This window comes from Microtus pennsylvanicus, chromosome 8 (assembly GCF_037038515.1).
Source record: "Microtus pennsylvanicus isolate mMicPen1 chromosome 8, mMicPen1.hap1, whole genome shotgun sequence".
In the NCBI taxonomy this organism is placed as follows: Eukaryota; Metazoa; Chordata; class Mammalia; order Rodentia; family Cricetidae; genus Microtus; species Microtus pennsylvanicus.
This window is the reverse complement of record NC_134586.1, coordinates 105,473,174-105,494,648: the sequence shown is the minus strand read 5'-3', so window position 1 is coordinate 105,494,648 and position 21,475 is coordinate 105,473,174. Positions and strand designations below refer to the sequence as shown.

The 21,475-nt window shown below is 40.6% G+C and overlaps 1 protein-coding gene and 1 non-coding gene across 10 annotated transcripts in view; one reads left to right on the top strand and one right to left on the bottom strand.

The window, feature by feature from the left end:
- Brd4 (bromodomain containing 4) overlaps positions 1-21,475 on the bottom strand; it is a 74,975-nt gene that overhangs the window by 34,463 nt on the left and 19,037 nt on the right. The gene's annotated exons all lie outside the window — the stretch shown is intronic.
- LOC142856651 (U6 spliceosomal RNA) lies at positions 20,894-21,000 on the top strand. Its single transcript, XR_012911692.1, has one exon. It is a non-coding gene; the product is annotated as a U6 spliceosomal RNA (small nuclear RNA).

Here is a 21,475-nt window from a genome sequence, read left to right as displayed (position 1 = left end):
TTAGGCCAGGGCTACAAAGGAAGAATCAGCAAGATAAGTCTTATTCACCTGACTTTGGACAGCTTTACAATTACTGAGAACATTTTCTGAGTAACTCAAATAATGCATGGTTACTGAGTAAAGAAATCTCATAAAAGGCTATTGCTCATTAAAAAAAAAGTTCATTCATACTTGTCAATCCAACTAACCTAATGAAATAAACTAATCCTAATAAATAAACCACAGCTCAAGGACTAGCAACCTCTCCCTCTTTAAGAAGTGGGATGAGGAAGGGTTTTATGGAATATAAAGCCTCGTCCTGGCATCTCTCCAACACAGAATTAGAGATGGTGAAAGGGTACCACAGTTTAAACTAAAGGTGTATCTACCTCACTTAAGTCTGACTGGGCTGATGATTAAATAAAGACCAGTCAGCCAGCCTTGAGTGGCGCATAGATGGTTGAGGCCTAGTGAGGATGATGTTGAAGGGAGGCTAAATAGATCATTTCTGTTCTATACATGCTTTGCCCCAGACACAGTGTTTACTTTGGTACATACACATAAAAAGGCAGAAATTACCTTTACCTATTTTATACACACGGCTATGTTTGTGCTGGGTATATCCATGTGTTTCAATGTGTGTAGGCCCTTGGTTGACTTTGAGAATTAACAATTTCTCTTTCGCCTTAATTGATTTGAGACAATCTCTCAATCCAACCAAGAGCTCACTGATAAGACAAGCCTTACTAGCCAACTTGTCCCTAAAGCCACTGTGTCCATCTGGCATTTATGTGAGTTTCTGAGTATCTGAACTCTGGTCCTCATGCTTGGATAGCAAGTACTTAATCTCTGAGCCATCTCCACAGGCCCAACTTTGAGATTTTTAAGGATGCTGTGAAAGTCTGTGAACCTCTAAATTTGTGTGTGTGTGTGTGTGTGTGTGTGTGTGTGTGTGTGTGTGTGTGTATATATATATATGAGATACACACACAAATATATATATTTGTGTATATATTTATAATATATAATATATTAAGGATATATATCCATTAACATAAACTGTCTGTATGTGAATATATAACTCCCAAAGTTCACCAACTTCTGATTAAGTATGGCTTCTTCTCAAGGACACTTTTAAAAGAAAAGATTCATTCATTCATTATGTATACAGTGTTCTGCCTGCATGCCTGCAAATCACATGGGATTGAAGTCAGGGCTCTTCACCTCTCAGCCATCTCACCAGCCCTCTCAAAGACATTCTTTGATACCATCTCCCCTCTTATCATTGTGATAAGGCTATTTTAAAAACAGTTGATAGCTCAGCAGTGATGGAGAATGTCTTTAATCTCAGGCCTCAGCTGCTAGTACGGAATGTGTTACCCATTGCTAAGAAGTTTAGTAAACTGAGTGGATGTGACCAGTCCCACTTTGTTTCTCTGGTTCCAGTCTCCTAGTCCACTGAAGCCCCAGTAATACCATCAGTTCTGTCTTGTCCTGTCAGACTCACCTTCTTCCTAAAGTTACAACACACAGACAGTAAAATGCCAGGGAGGTAACAGTTATGAGTGTTTATTAATTGAAAGCCATCACTGTATCATCTGCCCTAAAGCGTAGAAAATCTCTTTACTTAATGTGCTAACGATGCTCTATGCTCTGTATTACAGACTTGAGCTATATTAGTTTAATTCTCGCAAAAACCTTACAAGCCAGACAGTGGCATCATCACCTTCACCATGATACCCGTGACAACACAGCAGTCAAATGGATGTCACATGGAGTAGTGAGTACTTAGTGCACTCTGATTCAGAGCAGCCCCAAAAGCATAAGAGCAATAACCATGAGCGTCTGCCTTGGCTAATAACACTTCATCCCTCAGAAGGCCTACCTACCCTCACTATAGAGCATCATGAGCTGGGGCTTAAGTCAGATTTCTAGTAGTGCTATCTCCGAACATTTTTTCGGTCCCAACAAATCAGTCAGAACGGAGACACCTTGTGGTAACTGGTCATCTGTTTGCAAGGAGAATTGCACATCATTATAGGCAAAATTAAAAGCACAATTCCCCGCTGAAGCTTGGGTATAAGAAGAGGCCTGAAAGGATATAGTTTAAACTTGTTTCCTGCTGGCCAATATGGTCAGTTCCAGGCACATAGGAAAAATACATTCAAATTCACATATATCCTTAAAGCATGGTGCCTTTCTATAAGCACAAGGTTATCTGCATAAAGCACTTGAGGCAATGACAGAGTCTATCACAAAGAAAAACAAAGAGGTAAGGAGCACTGATACTGGCAATAATAAAGAAAAATGAACAAGGACTTTGCAGATAAATGGATGGAACAACATAGAGTGAGGTAACCCAGATGCAGAAAGACAAATGTTTCATCTTATTTCTCATGAGTACATGCCCTGGAGTAACTGTAGTAAAACTTAGGGAAGTAAGAAAGGGACCACTGCCAGGGTAAGGGGCTGGGGGAACACTAGAGAGGTGAATAGCAGGATGTAAGTGATCTGATCTGGCAAATGTGTGGGAGTACTTAGGGAGGGAGAATGGAGAAAAAAAAGGGAGGATAAAATAACAGTAAGAATAAAAGTCATACTATTAACTTATTCACTAAAGAAAAACCAATATACACATTATGTTTGTGTATAAATATATATATGTATATATATTAATTAATGATATTTTCTCATTTGGGCTCGCAATGTTCCCTCCTAGATCCAAAATCCACCTAATAAAAAAAGCTCCAAACAGGCATGAGAAGCCCTCTTTGTTCATTAGGGCAGTTTAAGAGACTCCCAAACATGCATGCTATTGCTATGCCTTTGGTTACTCTGGAGAGACGGAAGAAAAGTTCCTATTTCTGAATACATCATGTACTTCAGACACAGGGCACAGAACTGGAACTGACCTGAATGCCTCCTCACTGAAAACTAGCTTTTCATGGTACCTGAAGGTACTATGCAAGCTTCCAAAGTAGGGAAGCAACAAACAGACCAAACCAGGTATGCCTCCAATGAAACACATTGATGACCGGCAAGCACAGCACACAACCCTTCGTGGTAGCCAAGAGCTATCAAGATTGCACTCAAGACCTGTTCAACAGGAGGGAAAATTATATTTCGTACTAGAAACTTAGCCAACTACCAAGGGCTAGTGAAGTCATATATCTTGGAGGAGAAACTACAAGTACCACTTAACTAGATCAGTATAATCCCTAACTACCTTCTAAATATTTGTCCTTATGCCCACAGAGGAATACAGTTCTCACTTCTCGTGAATGAAACTTCTCTTTACAACAGAGACAATTACAGAAAACCTCAACCAATCAAAATGCAGAAATTTATAGAGACCAGTACTAATGAATACAACTAAAAACACTCCTGTACCTTAAAGCTCATGGAACACTCTGGAAGAGGTGGTCGAAAGGTTGTAAGAGCTAGAGAGGATCAGGAAGATTGCTGTGAGACTGACTCCTAGTAATGCCAAGTTATACTCATGATGTCTCACCAACATAACAGCCTAAACTCAAGCTGAACAAGGACAAACGATAGACATGCTGAGAGCAGGTCACAAAGCTCCAATCCTACACAAAGAACATAGGCAACTAAGGAATGCTGACAGTGGGAGAGTAAAACACACCAAGTGGTTATCTAATAATGCCAAATGGTCAACCTTGAAAACAAAAGTCACTTTGCATACACTGAGGTTTTATTTATACTTAAAAATATATATATGCATACGCATATGCATGTGAACAATGACCAATTTTAAAAGACCATGAATTTGAAAAAGGACAAGAAGGAGGGACATATTGGGAGGGGGGACTAGAGGAATGATATAATCTAATCATATTACAATCTCAAAAAGAAATAAAAAAATTAAACACACACATAATTTCTCATTACTAGTCAAGTTGCAGCATATTTTTCCCTGCCCTACGAACATCTTTGCTGAAACACTAGTTATACAACATGAGTGTGAAAAGGCCCATTCCTTTCCTGGTCCTAGAGTAGTGGCTACTTCACAATTATGATGATAGCACCATTTAATTGTGCAATCTGTGTCAGTGGGGAAGTACAACCGGGATTACTTTTCTGACTAGTTCTTGCAGCTGGTGAGAACAACACTTATATCACGAGCCAGACTGCACTGCCTGGAGCAGTGGCTGTGTGCTGAGACAGCTCTTAGAAGCCTTAATCCTTTTTGGGCAGGTTTGTATATACTGCCCCTCCTTTCTTGGTCCTGCCAAGTTAGACTCTACAGTACTACAGACCCTGAATCTTCTCCTGAACCAGATAAGTGAAGATGAAAATAAGCCAGCCTTTTTGCTAAGGGAATGTGATATACACTCAAGTTCTGCCTCCCCAATGGCATGGGGAAGGTGGAAGGCATGGGCCAAAAAAGATCTTATAGCCAGGAAAAGCAGAAGCTGGGCTGGCTACAACTACACTAACTAGAATTCTAGCAATAGGCAGGACAGCTACAATGGGAATATGAGAGTTGAACTTTTTACCTCTTCGCTGTAAAGGTTGCCAGTGATCTTGATAGACAAACAGCTTGTGTATAATTGGGGGAAAAAAAGCTGACAGAGGTCACATCATGGCACTGACAGCTAAATCTGGAGAGAAAGATTCATGAATTTATCTGTGAGTTTGAAGCCAACCTGGTCTACAGGCTGCAAAGCTACAGATAAACCCTGTCTTGAACCTCCCCCACCCCTAAATTCATAAATTTAAAAGGTTTCTGGAAGAACATGCAGTGGTTTGTTTTGATTAAAACAAACCAAACACTGGTATGGACGTGATCAAGCTTGCTGAGCTAACTTTACTCGTAAAGGAGCACAGAGTAAATACTGTCACAGCTGTGCATGATGAACATAGGTCTCTCAAAACAATCTTTTCTTCTGTTACCACAATGTGAAAGCAAACAGACAGGCAAAAAGGTAAGAATGAAACTCCAACTAGCCTGAGAGCTAGTTTGTAGGCACTGTTCCACAGAATTCCAGACTTTCTGAAGAGAAGTGGAAAGGAAAATGTTACAAAATAGTGGGGTTTTGTTTGTTTATTTTTCGAGAGAGAGTTTCTCTGTAGCTTTGGAGTCTGTTCTGTAACTCACTCTATAGACCAGGCTGGCCTTGAACTCAAAGATCTGCCTGCTCTGCCTCCTGAGTGCTGGAATTAAAGGTGTGTGCCACCATGCCTGGCCTGACAAAACAGCTTTCTTTTTTTTTTCTTCTTAAGAATAATAAGAACTTGCAGCAGAGTCCTCAGCCAATGTTCCATTTTTTACTGAGAAGAAAATTAACCAAAGTCAGTTTGAAAGGGGTGCTTGCACTTACACCTTCTCAGTAACTTCCAGTATGACTGGGGCTGAATGGAAATAAACCCTACATCATTTTAAAATTAAAACAGTTAAAAGCAGCATCCCCACCAAAAAAAAAAAAGAAGAAGAAGAAGAAGAAAGAAAGAAAGAAAGAAAGAAAGAAAGAAAGAAAGAAAAGAGAAATCCCTGAGTAAGAGCTATGACCTCGCAAGAAATAATGTTGCATTTGACATTAAATCCATCTTCCTTCCACAAAGTAACCCCAACCAACACTAGTAAGAGGGAAGTGGTACAGGAAAAAAAGCAGGTAACATAAGGCATATCTCATTTCCTCTTGGGGTTTTCCCAATCGCCCTTGTCTCTGTGAAAGGGCAATAATAATCAACCCCTCCCTGGTGTATCTAGGTATCCAGAGGAACCTCAGGAACACAGGTTGGCATGCATCTTAGACTTAGAACCTTACTCCTCTGCAGACTACTCATCTTGTGGGTCTAAATAAGAAAAAGCTAGACTTGGAACATAGGTGAGTTGATAGAGTCATATAATCTGGGCATGGTAGCATTATGACTATACCTATACTCACCCAGGATGGGGGTGGGAAGGATCAGAAGTCCAAGGTTGTTCTTGGCTTCAGAAACAGTTTGAGGCCTATCTGGGATACATGAGCTCCTACTCCAAAACCCGAAATTTAAAAAAAAAAGAAAGAAAGAAAGAAAGAAAGAAAAGAAAGAAAGAAAAGAAAGAAAGAAAAGAAAAAGAGGAAAGCTGTTTATCAATAGGGAACTTTCAGCCCACAGCAAAACAAACTCCAAGCAGAAACTATCACACAGCAGATGAAAATGTAGTACTCCATGGAACTCCTTGTTGCTTCTGTATAAGAACTAAAAAGATAAAACTAATATTCACGTAATAAGTTTAAAGTACAGAACAACAGACTAAAACCAGAGGAGGAAAAAAATATAATAATCTATCTTTGTCTTTTGGGTTTTTTTTTCTCTTCCCCATCTCCCTGGTTGGTAAATGTTTCCAGTCTAGGAGGAAAAATACATTAAAAATATCTTAAATAGCAGGGTATAAGTAGGGACACACTAGAAGTAGCCTTATTTATTAGACTTAACACTTGGTGGAGTGGGAGGAGACTGGGCAGGCAATGGGGCACTCAAACAGCCTGAGATCTCAGTAGGACAAATGAGATATCAGCCAAGAATTCAAAGGACAAAAGACTTCTGCATCAGCATAGGACGGAAAGTTAAGAGGGTCTAGTGGAATGCCCCAGAAATGGAAATTCCATCAATGACACTGTATCCATGTGTATCCACAGAAATGTGATGACATTATCATACGGCACATTATGAGGTAAAGTCAATAGCTTGCTTGCTAAACCTCTTATGTCCAAAGTATTTCAACATGTGATGTTTATAACATTAATCACATTATTGGCTAGGCCTGGAGGCCAGCCTTGTCTTCTGAAACAAACAAGAAAAAGAAGCAGGGTTGGAGGAAGGGAGATAGCCCAATAGGTAAAAGGGCTTACCATACAAGTGTGACAACCTACGTTTGATCCCCATAACCCACAGGAGAACCAACACCCAAAAGTTACCCTCTGGCTTTCACATAATCACTTGTGTTCTTTCACAAACCCCCAAAATAATTTTTTTAAATATTTATTTATTTATTATGTATACAATATTCTGTCTGTGTGTGTGTCTGCAGACCAGAAGAGGGCACCAGACCTAATTACAGATGGTTGTGAGCCACCATGTGGTTGCTGGGTATTGAACTCAGGACCTTTGGAAGAGCAGGCGATGCTCTAAACCACTGAGCCATCTCTCCAGCCCCCAAAATAATTTTTAAAAATGTTTAATGTTCCATACCTAATCTTGGCACTCCACACTGTACAACTCAAATTCGAAGAAAAATTTTCACTCAAAAATCTACAGTCAGAAATGCGCATATAGATCAACTGGCAGTAGTTACTTGGATGCACCCCCTCTTTCCTTCTTTCTTTTTTTTTTTCAGTTTGTGTGGTTATTATAAACCATGATGCTGTAAGGTATATAAATATCCATTTGCATCCATCCCTGATTACAAGAATGTCCTGTTTAAAAAAAAGAAATGTCCTGTTTGTCTACTGAGACAAGGTTGCTTGGGCTGGCCTTGAATTCATGATCCTTTGGTTCTGTCTTCTAAGTACCTATATTACAAGCATTCACCACATCTGACAAGATTGCCCTCATTATTTCATTTTAGCATGCATACAGGTATACATGTGTCTGTGTGTGTGATATGTGCCTATAGGCCTGAAATTGATACTGGGTATCTTCCTTGATTGAACTCATATTAAGACAGGATCTCTCTATGAACTCAGTTTGGTGATCACCTACTCTAACTAGCCAGCTTATCCTGGTGATCCTACCCCTCCTTCCTTAGTGCTAGGACAACAGTTGACAGCCACACATCTCCATTGCTTTTACAAAGATTGTGGAATCCCAACTCTATTCCTCATATTTGCACAGCAAGTGCTTTATTCACTGAGCCATCTTCATAAAGATTTTTGTGAGCCGGGCGGTGGTGGCACATGCCTGTAATCCCAGCACTTGGGAGGCAGAGGTAGGCGGATCTCTGTGAGTTCGAGGCCAGCCTGGTCTACAAAGGGAGTTCCAGGACAGGCTCCAAAGCTACAGAGAAACCCTGTCTCGAAAAACCAAAATAAAGAAAGAAAGAAAGAAAGAAAGAAAGAAAGAAAGAAAGAAAGAAAGAAAGAAAGAAAGAAAGTAAGTTAGTTTAAAGAATAAAGATTTTTGTGAGCCAGGCGGTGGTGGTGCACGCCTTTAATACCTGCACTCGGGAGGCAGAGGCAGGCGGATCTCTGTGAGTTCGAGACCAGTCTGGTCTACACGAGCTAGTTCCAGGGCAGGCTCCAAAACCACAGAGAAACCCTGTCTCGTGAAATTACAGAGAAAGTATAATATCACATCTGAAGCTTTGGGAGAGAGGTGAATTACAAGAGGCATGGTGACACAAGAGTAGTCTGAACTACTTTAGAGGCTGAGGTAAGAGGAAGATCTCTAAAGCACAAAATTAAAGGCCAACCTGGGCAACATAGTTAAGACCTCATAAGGAGGACAGAGAAGAAAAAAAGTAAATAAAGCACAATTTTAACTGATGAATCTTTCTTAAGGATTTGAAAGCTTCCAAAAAGCACTATGGTGTGTGTACATGTACTCCTAGGACCATAGGGGCTGAATTACGAGGTTCCTAGATTTGAAGCCAGCTTTACCTACACGTGAGACCTTCTCAAAAACAAAACTTTTAATTAAAAGTCCCTAAGTTAAAATCCAATATTAGATGCTAGATAGAACAGAAAGCCAGTATAAAACCAACCACAATGAAAGCAGTCTTGGCTGCATTTGGTTTCTTACATCTGATGAGATTTTTCTCCTCAAATATGAGAGAAACTGAGGTAACTAAAAAGAGAAGACCATGCTCCCACAGGGATGGCAATCTGTCTACTAGCTAGTCATCTTACTAAGTACACATCAATACAAACCCTTTGAGATCTTTGTTGAGAGGAAGGGAACAGCAACAAGTTTAGCGGAGAGGCTACTACAGGACCAGAAAAAAACCACAAAGGGGAAGGGGGTGCTAAGGACATAGATCAGTGTGAAGCACACGTTTATCATGTACAAAGCTCTTATTTCAATTCCTAGTGCACACATCCTCCAAGAGGGGAAGGAAACGACTGAGTAAGACTCAAAAGTAATTTAGAGTTTGGAACGAGCTGGGCGGTGGTTGCACACATATTTAATCCCATCACTCGAGAGGCAGAAACAGGTGGGTCTCTTTGAGCTTGAGACCAGCCTGGTCTACAGAGTGCGTTCCAGGACAGGCTCCAAAGCTACAGAGAAACCAACCCTGTCTCAAAAAAACAAATTAAAAAAAAGAGTTAAGAGCTTGGAATGGATTGGATTTTCAAGCATCGAGTTTAAAGAGAACATAGCACAGCAGGTTGGAGGTGGCTGTTAGGAGTCACATGGTCTTAGGCTATTGTCAGCTTAAAGTAGGGGGAAAACAAGTTTGTTCTCAAAGAGTCAAATAAATAGTATATATGCAAAGGAAGCAGCAGAAATCCACTCTAAAAAATATTAAAGTGAGGTACTTTAATAGTTCCACATATAGCAGAAACTGAAGGAAAACCTTATAACAAGGAAAATACACTAACGGATATGGCCAATTAACCATAAATAAATTTCTAGAATCTAACTCTTTACATCATTACATGGCTTCTCCAAAGGGGTACAGAAATCTATGAGCTTTATATATAGCATTCTCTCTTCTTGTCACAACAGCTGAGCAACTAGTATACACAAGTCAGTGCTCTGCCATAAGTGAGGGAACATTCAGGACCCCTCAGGGATGTGAAGGCAGACCACTGAACATACCGCTCTGTGAATGCCGTGAATGAATTCTTTTATTGCTGGGAAACATGCCTACAGAATTATCTGCTTAGGGAACAGAAAGGTCACAGAAATAGATTGCTGGGCCTTCCACAGACAGGCAAAATTATTGGTGAGATCGTCAAAGAAATCCAACAGGCATGCACTCCTGGCTCCAATAAATTCCTCTGTCCATAACACTCTAAAAGAAAACAACTCAAGTAACTGAATCAGAAATGTGTCCAGTGTTCTACCTCAGCTTGTCTTTGTTAGCTCTCCCTTATCCCATCATTCTCATGCCTGTGTTATTTACATTCTAGATTCAGTTCAACTGATGCCTACGTCAGAAGCCTACCAGGCAGTGTTATCTTCAAATGATTCTAGTAGAAGAGTAGGTTTTCTAGCTGCTGGTGCGCACCTGTTGAGGCAGGAAGATAAGGTATTCAAGAGCAGCTACATGAAACCCTGTCTCAAAAGAATGAACTCCAAGATTAGGTGCATTTGTTTTCATGCCCCAGATTTGAAAAAGCATTTTTCCTGACTCTAAACTGTACCATGCAGCTAAATCTGACAAGCTACAAAAACAAAAGCTAAGACAGATGTGGCTTATGGGGACAATGACTTGTACGCCATGGCACACTACCTATATAACCAGGTCCAGACAGAGAGATACCTCACAGGGTGTCACAGGTAGTAGCAAGAAGTCAAGACAAGTTTCCTGAGGTGAAAGGAAAGAAGCAGTCACAATTTTTACTTTTTGAAGAAATTTGGTTTTTGAAACATAATAAACAAGTTAAAAACAGATGCCTTCTTGAGCTGGCAAAAATGGTACAATTCTGTAACCCCAAGCTTTTGGAAAGCTAAGTATATTCTCTCCTACTTCCATCCCCTGCTATATTACAGATGGGACTCTGTAGACAAGTGCTTTACTGCTGAGCTACACTACCAACCCTCAGTTGTTTTTTTTTTTTTTTTTGATTTATTTATTTTGGGGGTGGAGAGATGGCTCAGTGGTTAAGAGCACTGTGTGCTCTTCCAAAGGTCCTGAGTTCAATTCCCAGCAACCACATGGTGGCTCACAACCATCTGCAATGAGGTCTGATGCCCTCTTCTGGCCTGCAGACATACACACAGACGTATACATAATAAATAAATAAATAAATATCTTTTAAAAAGATTTATTTATTTATTTTATTTTATTTTTGGTTTTTCGAGACAGGGTTTCTCTGTGGCTTTGGAGCCTGTCCTGGAACTAGCTCTGTAGACCAGGCTGGTCTTGAACTCACAGAGATCCGCCTGCCTCTGCTGGGATTAAAGGCGTGTGCCACCATCGCCCGGCAAGATTTAGTTAGTTAGTTAGTTATGCATACAACATTCTGGCTGCATATATGCTCGCACGCCAGATCTCAATACAGATGGTTGTGAGCCGCCGTGTGGTTGCTGGGAATTGAACTCAGAACCTCTGGAAGAGCAGCCAGTACTCTTAACCACTGAGTCATCTCTCCAGCCCAACCCTCAGTTTTTGAGAGAGGAGTGGACTACCACACTGAATGCACCAAGATTTATATACTCTATATACAAATTTGCATTCCCAAAGAATAAAGTCATTATTTTACTAAGGATCTATTTGGGACAAAACAAAACAAAAAGAGCATTGCTGCTTTCCCAGAGTGTCCAGGTTCAGTTCTCAGCACCCACATCAGGTGGTCACAACTGTCTGTTAACTCCAGTTCTTGGGGGATCTTATGCCCTCCCCTTCTGTGGTGCAGACATACATGTAAAAGAAACATATCCTATCAAGGCCTATGGCCCCAAACTCTAATAGCAAACTATGTAGAGGGACATGTAGATTATTAAAAGGACACAGTGGGAAGTGGTGGTATACACCTTTAATCCCAGCACTCAGGCAGCAGAGGCAAGGAAATCTCTGTGAGTTCAAGAAGAGCCTACTCTACTTGGTGAGTCCCAGAGCCAGTCAGGTTAAGCAGTAATAAAATTAATTTTTAAAAATTTGTAGTGGGTAAGCTCAATTCTCTTTATAACTCAGCACTGGCTTACAACAGAATTTTAGATATGCCTTCAATAATCCTGTTATCATTTTAGAAACAAAAATAGAACCTGCTCCCTTGAGAATTCACTAGTTGCCATAGAAATGGCATCAAAATACATGGGATTTTCAGGTGAAGAAACGTACTATAGTGCTGAAGAAAAATCTTATTAAATCCAGTACAAGGGCACACATTTTTAATAATAAATGGATGCAATACAACCCAGAACACCCCCCAAATAAATGCTCTAAGCCTGAGAGAAAGACTTTTTCATTCATTTTAACACAAAATACCAACCCATGGAAGAATCCAGGCAATCTGACTTAAGTGAGTTGCCTTCCCCTCCAGGGCTACCATATTCTATACCACCAGACTTTAGTTATATCCTAGAGAGCCCTAATTCACATGTATCTCCTTCCTTCTCCAATACAACACTTTTCACGTTTCTATTGTTTCTTTTTCATTCCAAGACATATTCATAAAAATATACCAACATACACACACACAACCTAGAGTTGGCTCACTGTCTTTTACTGTTAGATATATCTACTAAAGATTTAATTTCAAACCAAACACCAATTTGAGGCTTTAAAAAGTATTCTTGAGCCAAGTGGTGGTGATCCACACCTTTTAATTCGAGCACTTGGGAAGCAGAGACAAGCAGAACTGAGTTCAAGGCCAGCATGCTCTTTAGAGCAAGTTCTAGGATAACCAGGGCTACAAAGAGAAACCCTTTCTTGGGGGAGGCAGTGTCCTTAGTATAGGGGTATAAACAGAAGGCAGAGTACTTAGACCTCACAAAGCACCAGGTTTCATCCCCAGTACCACCAAAGAGGGAAAGAAATCTTCAGTTACAAGTTACAGAGGTAGAAGATATATATATCTGACTACTCCAGCAGGACCTAGATGGAAAATAAGCACCATGGCACAATAGCCCAATCAATGACTTGCAGAAAGGGTGCAAATTGCTCCTGAGATCTACCCACTATTTATCTTTATCTAATTACTAACAAGCATTTATAAGGATTCCTTCTGACTTTGATTGTCTCCTCCCTACAAAAGTTGTGTGAAGGTAAAGAATCGGCTGCAAATTAACTCTTGGTTAAGGTTGGTCAAGGAACAACAGTAGGCTTGGAGAACACGTCCATCACTTCAACTCTGTAGTCTGAACTGTTTATTACTATTAAGTTGAAAACTGGACTTCTCACTCAGCCACTCACTCAACAAATGACTTATTACATACTTTGTTGTACAACAAAACTTTTAAGATATAAGAACATGCCGGGCGGTGGTGGCGCACGCCTTTAATCCCAGCACTCGGGAGGCAGCGGCAGGCGGATCTCTGTGAGTTCGAGGCCAGCCTGGTCTACTAGTGCCAGGACGGGCTCCAAAACTACAGAGAAACCCTGTCTCGAAAAACTAAAAAAAGATATAAGAACATTTGTTGTCATGGCCTCACAAAGACAGGCCATTAGAAATAAAGTAGAAAAGAGGAAGAGGAGGGAGGCAAAGGAATGAGAGAACCTGGTCAGGTAAAATGCGGTATTCCTTATTGGTTTCACTACTGAGGTTCTGTGGTTCTTAATCTTTCCTCATTTCCTCCATATAATATAGTAAGTGCAATGACACAATCCACCCAACTTTCTCCACTGAAATATCCCATTTATAAACAAATTTATATGAAGTTGGCTTCCCAGATTAACTACCTCTTTTGATTCTGAAGTTTTAGTCTCAGCTTCCAGTCTTCAACAGCGACACCAGAAATGCTTAGGAAAAGTGGTGTTTCTATTACTTTGCATAAGACAGTTCATGAAACCAAACCTATATTACAACTTTGTGACTGTACATGCTGTTCTTGCTATTTTACCTGCCGATTCCCCTTTGATGAGTTAAGTATGATTTGATCTACCGCACCTTCTCAAGCAGGCTATGACAGAACCCAGAGGTTTATACTGTTACATTTTCAGATATATGCAACTCATTTTGGAAATTCTTAATTCTTTTTGCACTCTGAAAACTATGGACCCAACAGTGGAACTTTTACTTCAGTAAACAACAAAAAGAAAAAAATTAACTTCCAAATCATCCTCATCCTCGAGGGATGGGAGGATACAGGTATAGAATAAAAAAAAATGAGGAGGGGTAGGCTAATATAGAAAAGAATCTTCACGGCTTCTGGGAAAAGCTGGAAATTTTCTAGGAATTCAGTTGCTATCAGTATCAACAGAGGCCAGAGTGTTCATCAACTGTCATGACACATGGGGTACGTCCATTGGTTAACAGCAGATGTAATTATAAGGAAGTTAAATTGTCTGGCAGTCATTCTGACAGCCATTTTAAAATCAACCAGTTTCAACTACAGCGTACTGAAAAGAGGAATTTCCGAATTATAGGCAACCTGTACCACAAAGGTCTAGGACAGTTTAGGTCAATGATTCTCAACCTTTCTGATGCTGGAACTCTTTAATACAGTTTCTCTTCATATTGGTGACTTTCCAACCATAAAATTATTTTGTTGCTATTTCATAACTGTAATTTTGCTGTTATGAATCATGATGTAAATATCTGTTATGAAGGTGTGAGCCACCACCACTTGGCTCAGAACACCAATTCTTACATGTATAGTTTGTGGTAGAATGCCAGGCGAGGCTAGAAAGTGAGAGACTCAGTAGTGCTAAGGACATTTACAATCCTCATTGTACAATCATCAATCCTATCCTTCCTCAAAACCTGTCCATCATCCAACATAAAAGTCTGCCCACTAAACAGTCACTCCTCACTTCTGTCCTGGAACCACTGTTCTATTTTTGTCTATATGATTGTACAAGTATCTTCTGAGTAGAAAACCATCATTATTTGCAGGGGCAGTGCTCCCAGCACTCAGGAGGCGGGAGGCAGAGACAGGTGGATCTCCGTGAGTTCCAAGACAGGCCCCAAAGCTACACAAAAACCCTGCCTCAGAGAAAAACCAAAAAAGAAAGAGGAAAGGAAAAAGAAAAAAAAGAAAAACATTATTTGTCTACTTGCATCTGGCTGTTTTCACTGGTGTATACTGTGTTCAGGATCTACCAGAATCATAACATGTCAGTCTCCTTTAAGTCTGAATGATACTACACTGTATGGGTATAACTACATTTTGCATATTTCCTAAGTTAAGGTTGTTTCTACTGCTTAAGTCTGCTAATAGGTTCCCGCTATGTAGTCCACGCTAGTCTAAATCTTTTGAAGGTCCATGACTATTGCGAATAGTACTATCATGGTAGTAATGATATAAGAAGCAAAAATTTTCTTTAAAAGTGTCCATTCATGACCAATAGAAATAGCCTCAACACTGAAGGTGGTAACAATTAATTTCTCAGATTTTATCAGTTTAAGTACAGCTGAAACAGTCAACTGGGCCATAACAAACCAAACAACCATTTATTAATTGAACAGTCACTGCTCAACAAGAGAAATCTAGTATCAAGTATTTTTAAATAGCTAAGCATTGACCCAGGGTAAGACTAGAAGCAATGGTGTGCATAACTACACAGCCGGTAGCATCTAGGACACTTTTACATTTTTTTGATGCTTACTTAGGCTCCTCCAGATATTTCAATAGAGGGGTCCCTATTAAGTACCAAGTGTTGTATCCCCGTGCCTGCCTTTCTTTCCCTTTTTTTTTTTTGGGGGGGGGGTTTGACACAGGGTTTCTCTATGTAACAGCCCTGTCTGTCCTGGAACTTGCTTTATAGACCAGGCTGGTCTCAAAATCAGAGGTGCACCTGGCTCTGTCTCCCAAGTCTTGGGATTAAAGGTGTGAGTCACCACTGCCTGGCTCAAGTGCTACATTTTAAAAAGCCTTCCCTGGTGATTCAAAACTTCAAGACATGATTCTGACCCAAAGCACAATCGAGAACAATGAAGAAATAAGAGAGCCATGCTAGAGGCACCAGAAATCTGAGTTTTCACAACTTAACTTGACAACCATTTCCTCATAATCCAAAGCTAAAAATTTCTGTATTCAACAAAACATTAAGTGGATATGAGTAAGTGTAACGTTCTCTTTCCACACATTACTGCAGCTGTAACTGATAAAGGCCTGAATATACAGTTCAGTGGAGAAAGAATCAAATCAAATTGGAAAACCCCAATGCAATGCAGTAAATATACCCTGGCATGCAGATTTTCTTAGAGCCATTGTTTTGTCCGGTCCAATCACAAACAAGGGAATGAGAAGAGGAGGACATTTTCACTACCGATTCTGAGCAAAACTGGAACACAGCTATCTTGACAGCTAGAAGATGAGAATGGAAAGGGGGCAGAATGATATAAAGTACTGACCTGGAAACCTAGTGATAATCATCCCCACCCTTTTTCTACTGTTTGTTGAAGTCTTCTCAATATATCAGAAAAAAACTAACAACCTAGAGCAGGCTTGTGTTTCCAAGGGCAGATTGAGCCAATTTTTGAGACTCCTCTGCCAGGTTCCCAGGGAAGAACGCAAATGACGGCTAGATGCCAGGAATAATCCAAAATGAACAAAATCACCAATTCCCTCAGAGCCCAGGGCTCCAAGGTCTTGGTGACATCCAAACTCCTCGTTAGGCTTAGCCAGTGGCGGACTGTGGAACCCTGGTCCCTGAGTGGTGAAGTGGTGAAGCAGTCAAGGACAGAGAGAGGCAAGAAAGGAGGAGGCTCCATGCCAGAAAGGCTGTTCAGTAAACAAACTAGCATTTCTAACTCCAAAAACACTCAACATTATACTTTTGCCTCTGTTGTTTATTATTTTCCTATTCTGCTACCAATTAGAGGTTCCAAGCAAGGGGGTAACAGTCCAAGAAACAAATTATACAGTTAAAGATGAACGTTGGTAGCATCTGTCAACCTCAGAGAACCAACTTGCTAAAAAAGCTGTATAACATTCCACTGCAGTCCAGAGATGCCACGCTAAGTCTAGGGTCAGTGGTCCACATGCCTAACACCTCTGTTATGCATCCATTATGTGGTAGGATCAGGGAAACTAAGTTTCTCTACCTCTCTTGCTGAGGTATTCCACCTAATATTTCTTTACACTAGCTTACCCTGTCTTCCACAACCCTGCATCTGCACTCCTTGTGATCTTCCTAAATGTTCTGAAAGTGGACAGATTGTTGTATCACATTCACAAGTAAACTGAAGAATTAGAGGCTTTGCCCTTTATGATCTAGAACAAGCAAGGGTGTCCTCTAAATTGTGAAGTTCTAACTAACCTAATAACAAAAGGAAACAAAAGAAAGGTACGACTGGGAGTAACTAAATCTTTCTTTCAAGACGTCATGATTACCTCCCTAGAGGATACCAAAGAAATCAACAAAAAATGTTCTAGAACTAAAGGCAAAGTTGCAAATGCAAGGTGTTTACAGATAACGTGACACAGATAACAAATGAAAACAGCTGTTTTCTTATATACCACCAACAAACTGAGATTTGAAATTACAAGCACCCAACTATATCTTCTATACTGTGCTACTGTGATTGTGTCTGTAACCCCTTCTTTCCAATCAGATATGAAGTGACAATATCAAGTGAGGAACCTAGCAGGTTGGAAGGTCCCAAAGTGTTTGAAGCTTAAAATAATCACAAAAGGCTAAGCCCTACACATGCACATGTAAGAAAAGGAGGTCTAGATAGACAAGCCAAGTGTTCTTTTGTTTTAAGGTTTATTTAAAAAAAGATTTATTTATTATGTATACATGTGCCAGAAGAGGGCACCAGATCTCATTATAGATGGTTATGAGCCACCAAGTGATTGCTGAGAATTGAGTGCTCTTAACTTTTGAGCCATCTCTCCAGTACCCCCAGTTCTTTTCTATTTTAGGTGTATGAGTGTTTGACTTGCTGTGTCTGTACATCACTTTACTACCAGGTGGGTGCCTGTGGAAGCCAGAAGGGTTATAGGTAGTTTTAAGCTGTCATGTGGATTCTAGGAATTGAACATGGGCTCAACCATTGAACAATCTCTCTAGCCCCATCTACAAGTCATCCAATCCTTTTATCAAGAGAGAGAGAGAGAGAGAGAGAGAGAGAGAGGGAGGGAGGGAGGGAGGGAGGGAGGGAGGGAGGGAGGGAGGGAGGGAGGGAGAGAGAGAGAGAGAGAGAGAGAGAGAGAGAGAGAGAGAGAGATCGAGATCTGGATAAAAGGGCATGTAGGCAGAATGTTGGGTTTCCAAGTTCAGCTACTACTCCCACCTCCTAGAGTTCATTCACACAACTGCAATTTATTTTGCAATGCTCTAGCCTCAGGCAGAACTCTCAAGTAAGAACCCATGTTTAAAGGCACATGGAAAACTAATATAGTTCCATAGTTCTTTTGGTTATACAGCATGAGTGGATTTTGGGGTATCCACTCATGTTCCTTCCTCCCTGGGCAAAACCAAAGTGGTCACTCATGGGGTATAATGTTCATGTTCCTTCCTCCCTGGGCAAAACCGGAGTGGTCACTCAGTACCCATCACTTAGGGGAGCAAAAAATGATATTCTAGTGCTATCTTACAGTAAGTGGTCATCTGCTTTGCATCTTACTCACCTAAGTAAGCCCTTTCAAGGTTTATAGGAAAAAGAATAAGATACTAGAGATGACTCAGCATTTAAGAGTGTGTGTTATTCTTTCAGAGGACCAAGTTCAGTTCCCAGCATGATCATCAGATAGCTTACAACTACGATGGCCAACTGCAAAGCCAGGAAATCTGACACCTTCTGCCCTCGAGGACACTGCACTCATGTGCACATACTCATACGCACAGACACATAATTTAAAAAAAATAAATCTTTTTTAAAAACTAAGTGTATTACTCAAAACCTAAATATGTTACTAAAAACCCTTGCAAAATGGAGCCTCTAGATCTGATGAATGACTTGGGAGATTATTTTTAAAACCCATGTGTTGGATAGTGGCTAGGAGAACCGGCTGTTCTTCCAGAGAACCTATACTTGATTCCTACACCAGGCGCTTCATAACTGTCTGTAACTATAGTCCCAGGGGCTCTGAACCCTCTTATGATCTAATGTATTGCACAATCATGGTGCAGACATACGAGGAAGCAAAACACCCATATACATAAACAACTGGGGGTGGGGGGTAGAGAGGGTTTCTCTGTGTAACAACTCTGGCTGTCCTGAAACTGTCTCTGTAGACCAGGCTGGCCTCGAACTCAGATCTGCCTGCCTCTGTCTCCTAAGTGCTGGGATTAAAGGCATGCACCACTACTGCTAGGTTATTAAAAATAATTTTTCTAAAGAATGTGGAGATTCTGGGAGTGGCAGCACACACCTTTAATTTCAATAATGGGAAGGCAAAATCAGACAAAGGGTTCATTCAAGGCCAGTACAGTCTATATAGTAAGTACTAGAATAGCCAACAGAAACCCTGTCTCAAAAAAGAAAAAAAAAGTTTGAGATGGTTTGGTTAAGAGCGCTGGCTGTTCCAGAGGACCTGAGTTCAATTTCCAGCATTTCACATCACAGCTCACACTGTACTCCAGTGCTAGGGAATACAACAAATACCTTCTTCTGGCCTCCAGAGGCACCAGCCAGGCATACAGTACATGCACAGACATGAAGACAAAACCCTCATACACAGAAAACAAAAGTAAATTAATCTTTAAAAAGAATGTGTGAAGGCTATGGATGTAGCACAGTAGATAAGAGAACTTGCCTAGAATACATAAAACCCCACTTGTAGGCTCCAAAGCTACAGAAAAACCCTGTCTCAAAAAAACCAAAATAAATAAATAAAACCCCACTCGTCTATACATACAAGCACACACATACCCTGGTGTGATGAAATTTCAGCGATAGATGGAAGGAGTTCAAGGTCAACTTGAACTATATAGTAAGTTTGAGGTCAGTCTTTTATCTCAAAATCAAAACAAATACACAGCCAAATATGGGACAGTAGTTATCACCTATAGACAAAAAGATGCACACACACGGGGGATGGAGAGAAGGTTCAGTGTTAAGGCACTTGTTGCTCTTACAAGACCAGGGCTCAGTTACCAATACCAACACGGTGGCTCAAAACAGGCTGTGATGTGATAACCGGGCGGTGGTGGCGCACACCTTTAATCCCAAAGCAGAGGCTGGCGTATCTCCGTGAGTTAGAGGCCAGCCTGGTCTACAAGAGCTAGTTCCAGGACAGGAACCAAAAGCTAGAGAAACCCTGTCTCAAAAATAAAAATAAAAAAAAAAAACCAAAACAGGCTGTGATGACAATTCCAGAGGATCCAATGTCTCCTTCTGATCTCTGAGAGCACCAGGCATATTACATACATACATATATGCATGCATGCATAAATACATACATACGTGTAAGCAAAGCATTCTTTTTATATTTTTTAAAGGCTCAGAAACTTAACTGCTAGTTCACAACTTACAAAAAGTACCTTTACAGGGCTGGAGAAATGGCTCAGAGGTTAAGAGCACTGGCTGCTTTTCCAGAGGTCCTGAGTTCAATTCCCAGCAACCACGTGGTGACTCACAACCATATGTAATGAGATCTGGTGCCCTCTTCTGGAAAGTATATATATAATAAATAAATTTTGAAAGTACCTTTACAAAATGATACATGTGTTTAATCACAGAGACTGAGAGAACATCAGTAAAAACAAACCTCCAAACTAGACTTTGCTCAGACTAGAAACTTCTCTAAAACAAAAGTAGAACACAGCTTGCTGAAAATTTTGTATTTCTGACAGAAGTCTCTATGTAAAGTAACGGTGCTGGTGACTTTAGTATTTGTGCAAAAGCAAAGATAGACACAAGAGGATGCCTATGAATTCAAAGCCATCCTGGTCTACAAAGGGAACTCTGGGCAAACCAAGGTTACATAGTAAGACCCCTATTTAAAAAAAAAAGAAAAGGCAAAGCAGAAATCAAGACAATGTGTATCCCTGTGTGTTGAGTGTTTTGTCTGCATGCCTCTCTATTTTATGCATGCCTGGTACCCTCAGAGGTAAGAAGAGGCTGTCAGATCCCTTGGAACTGGACTTAGAGTGGTCAGTAGCCATGTGGGTACTAGGAATCAAACCCAGGTCCTCTAGAAGAGCATCTTTCCAGCCCCAATACCACAATCTTAAGAGAATAAAGTGCTTGCTTCAGTTGCACATATTTTAAAACTGGAACGATACAGAGAAGATTTGTCATGGTCTTGTGCAAAGATAACATGCAAATTCATGAAGTGTTTCCTATTTTAAAAATGGAGGAGGAGGAAGAATGATGTGGGAGTACCCTCTGTGTGCGGTGATTGCCATTAATGAATAAAGAAACTGCCTTGGTTGATAGGGCAGAACTTAGGTAGGCTGGGAAGACTGGACTGAATGTTGGGAGAAAGAAGGGAGACGCCATGGATCCAACATTAAGATAGATGTGCTGAATGAAACTTTGCAGGTAGGCCACGACCTCATGGTGATGCACAGATTAATAAAGATGGGTTAAATTAACATGTGGGAGTTAGCCAATACGAAGCTAGAGCTAATGAGCCAAGCAGTGATTTAATTAATACAGTTTCTGTGTGATTATTTAGGTTCTCGGCTGCTGGGACGAACAAGCAGTTCCTTACTACAGAGGAAGGGAGGAGGGGGGGGGGTGCAGGCAGGCAGGGAAGGATAGATGGATCAATTAGGGCAGACATGTAATCCACACTGAGAAGCTGGAGATCAACCCTTTAT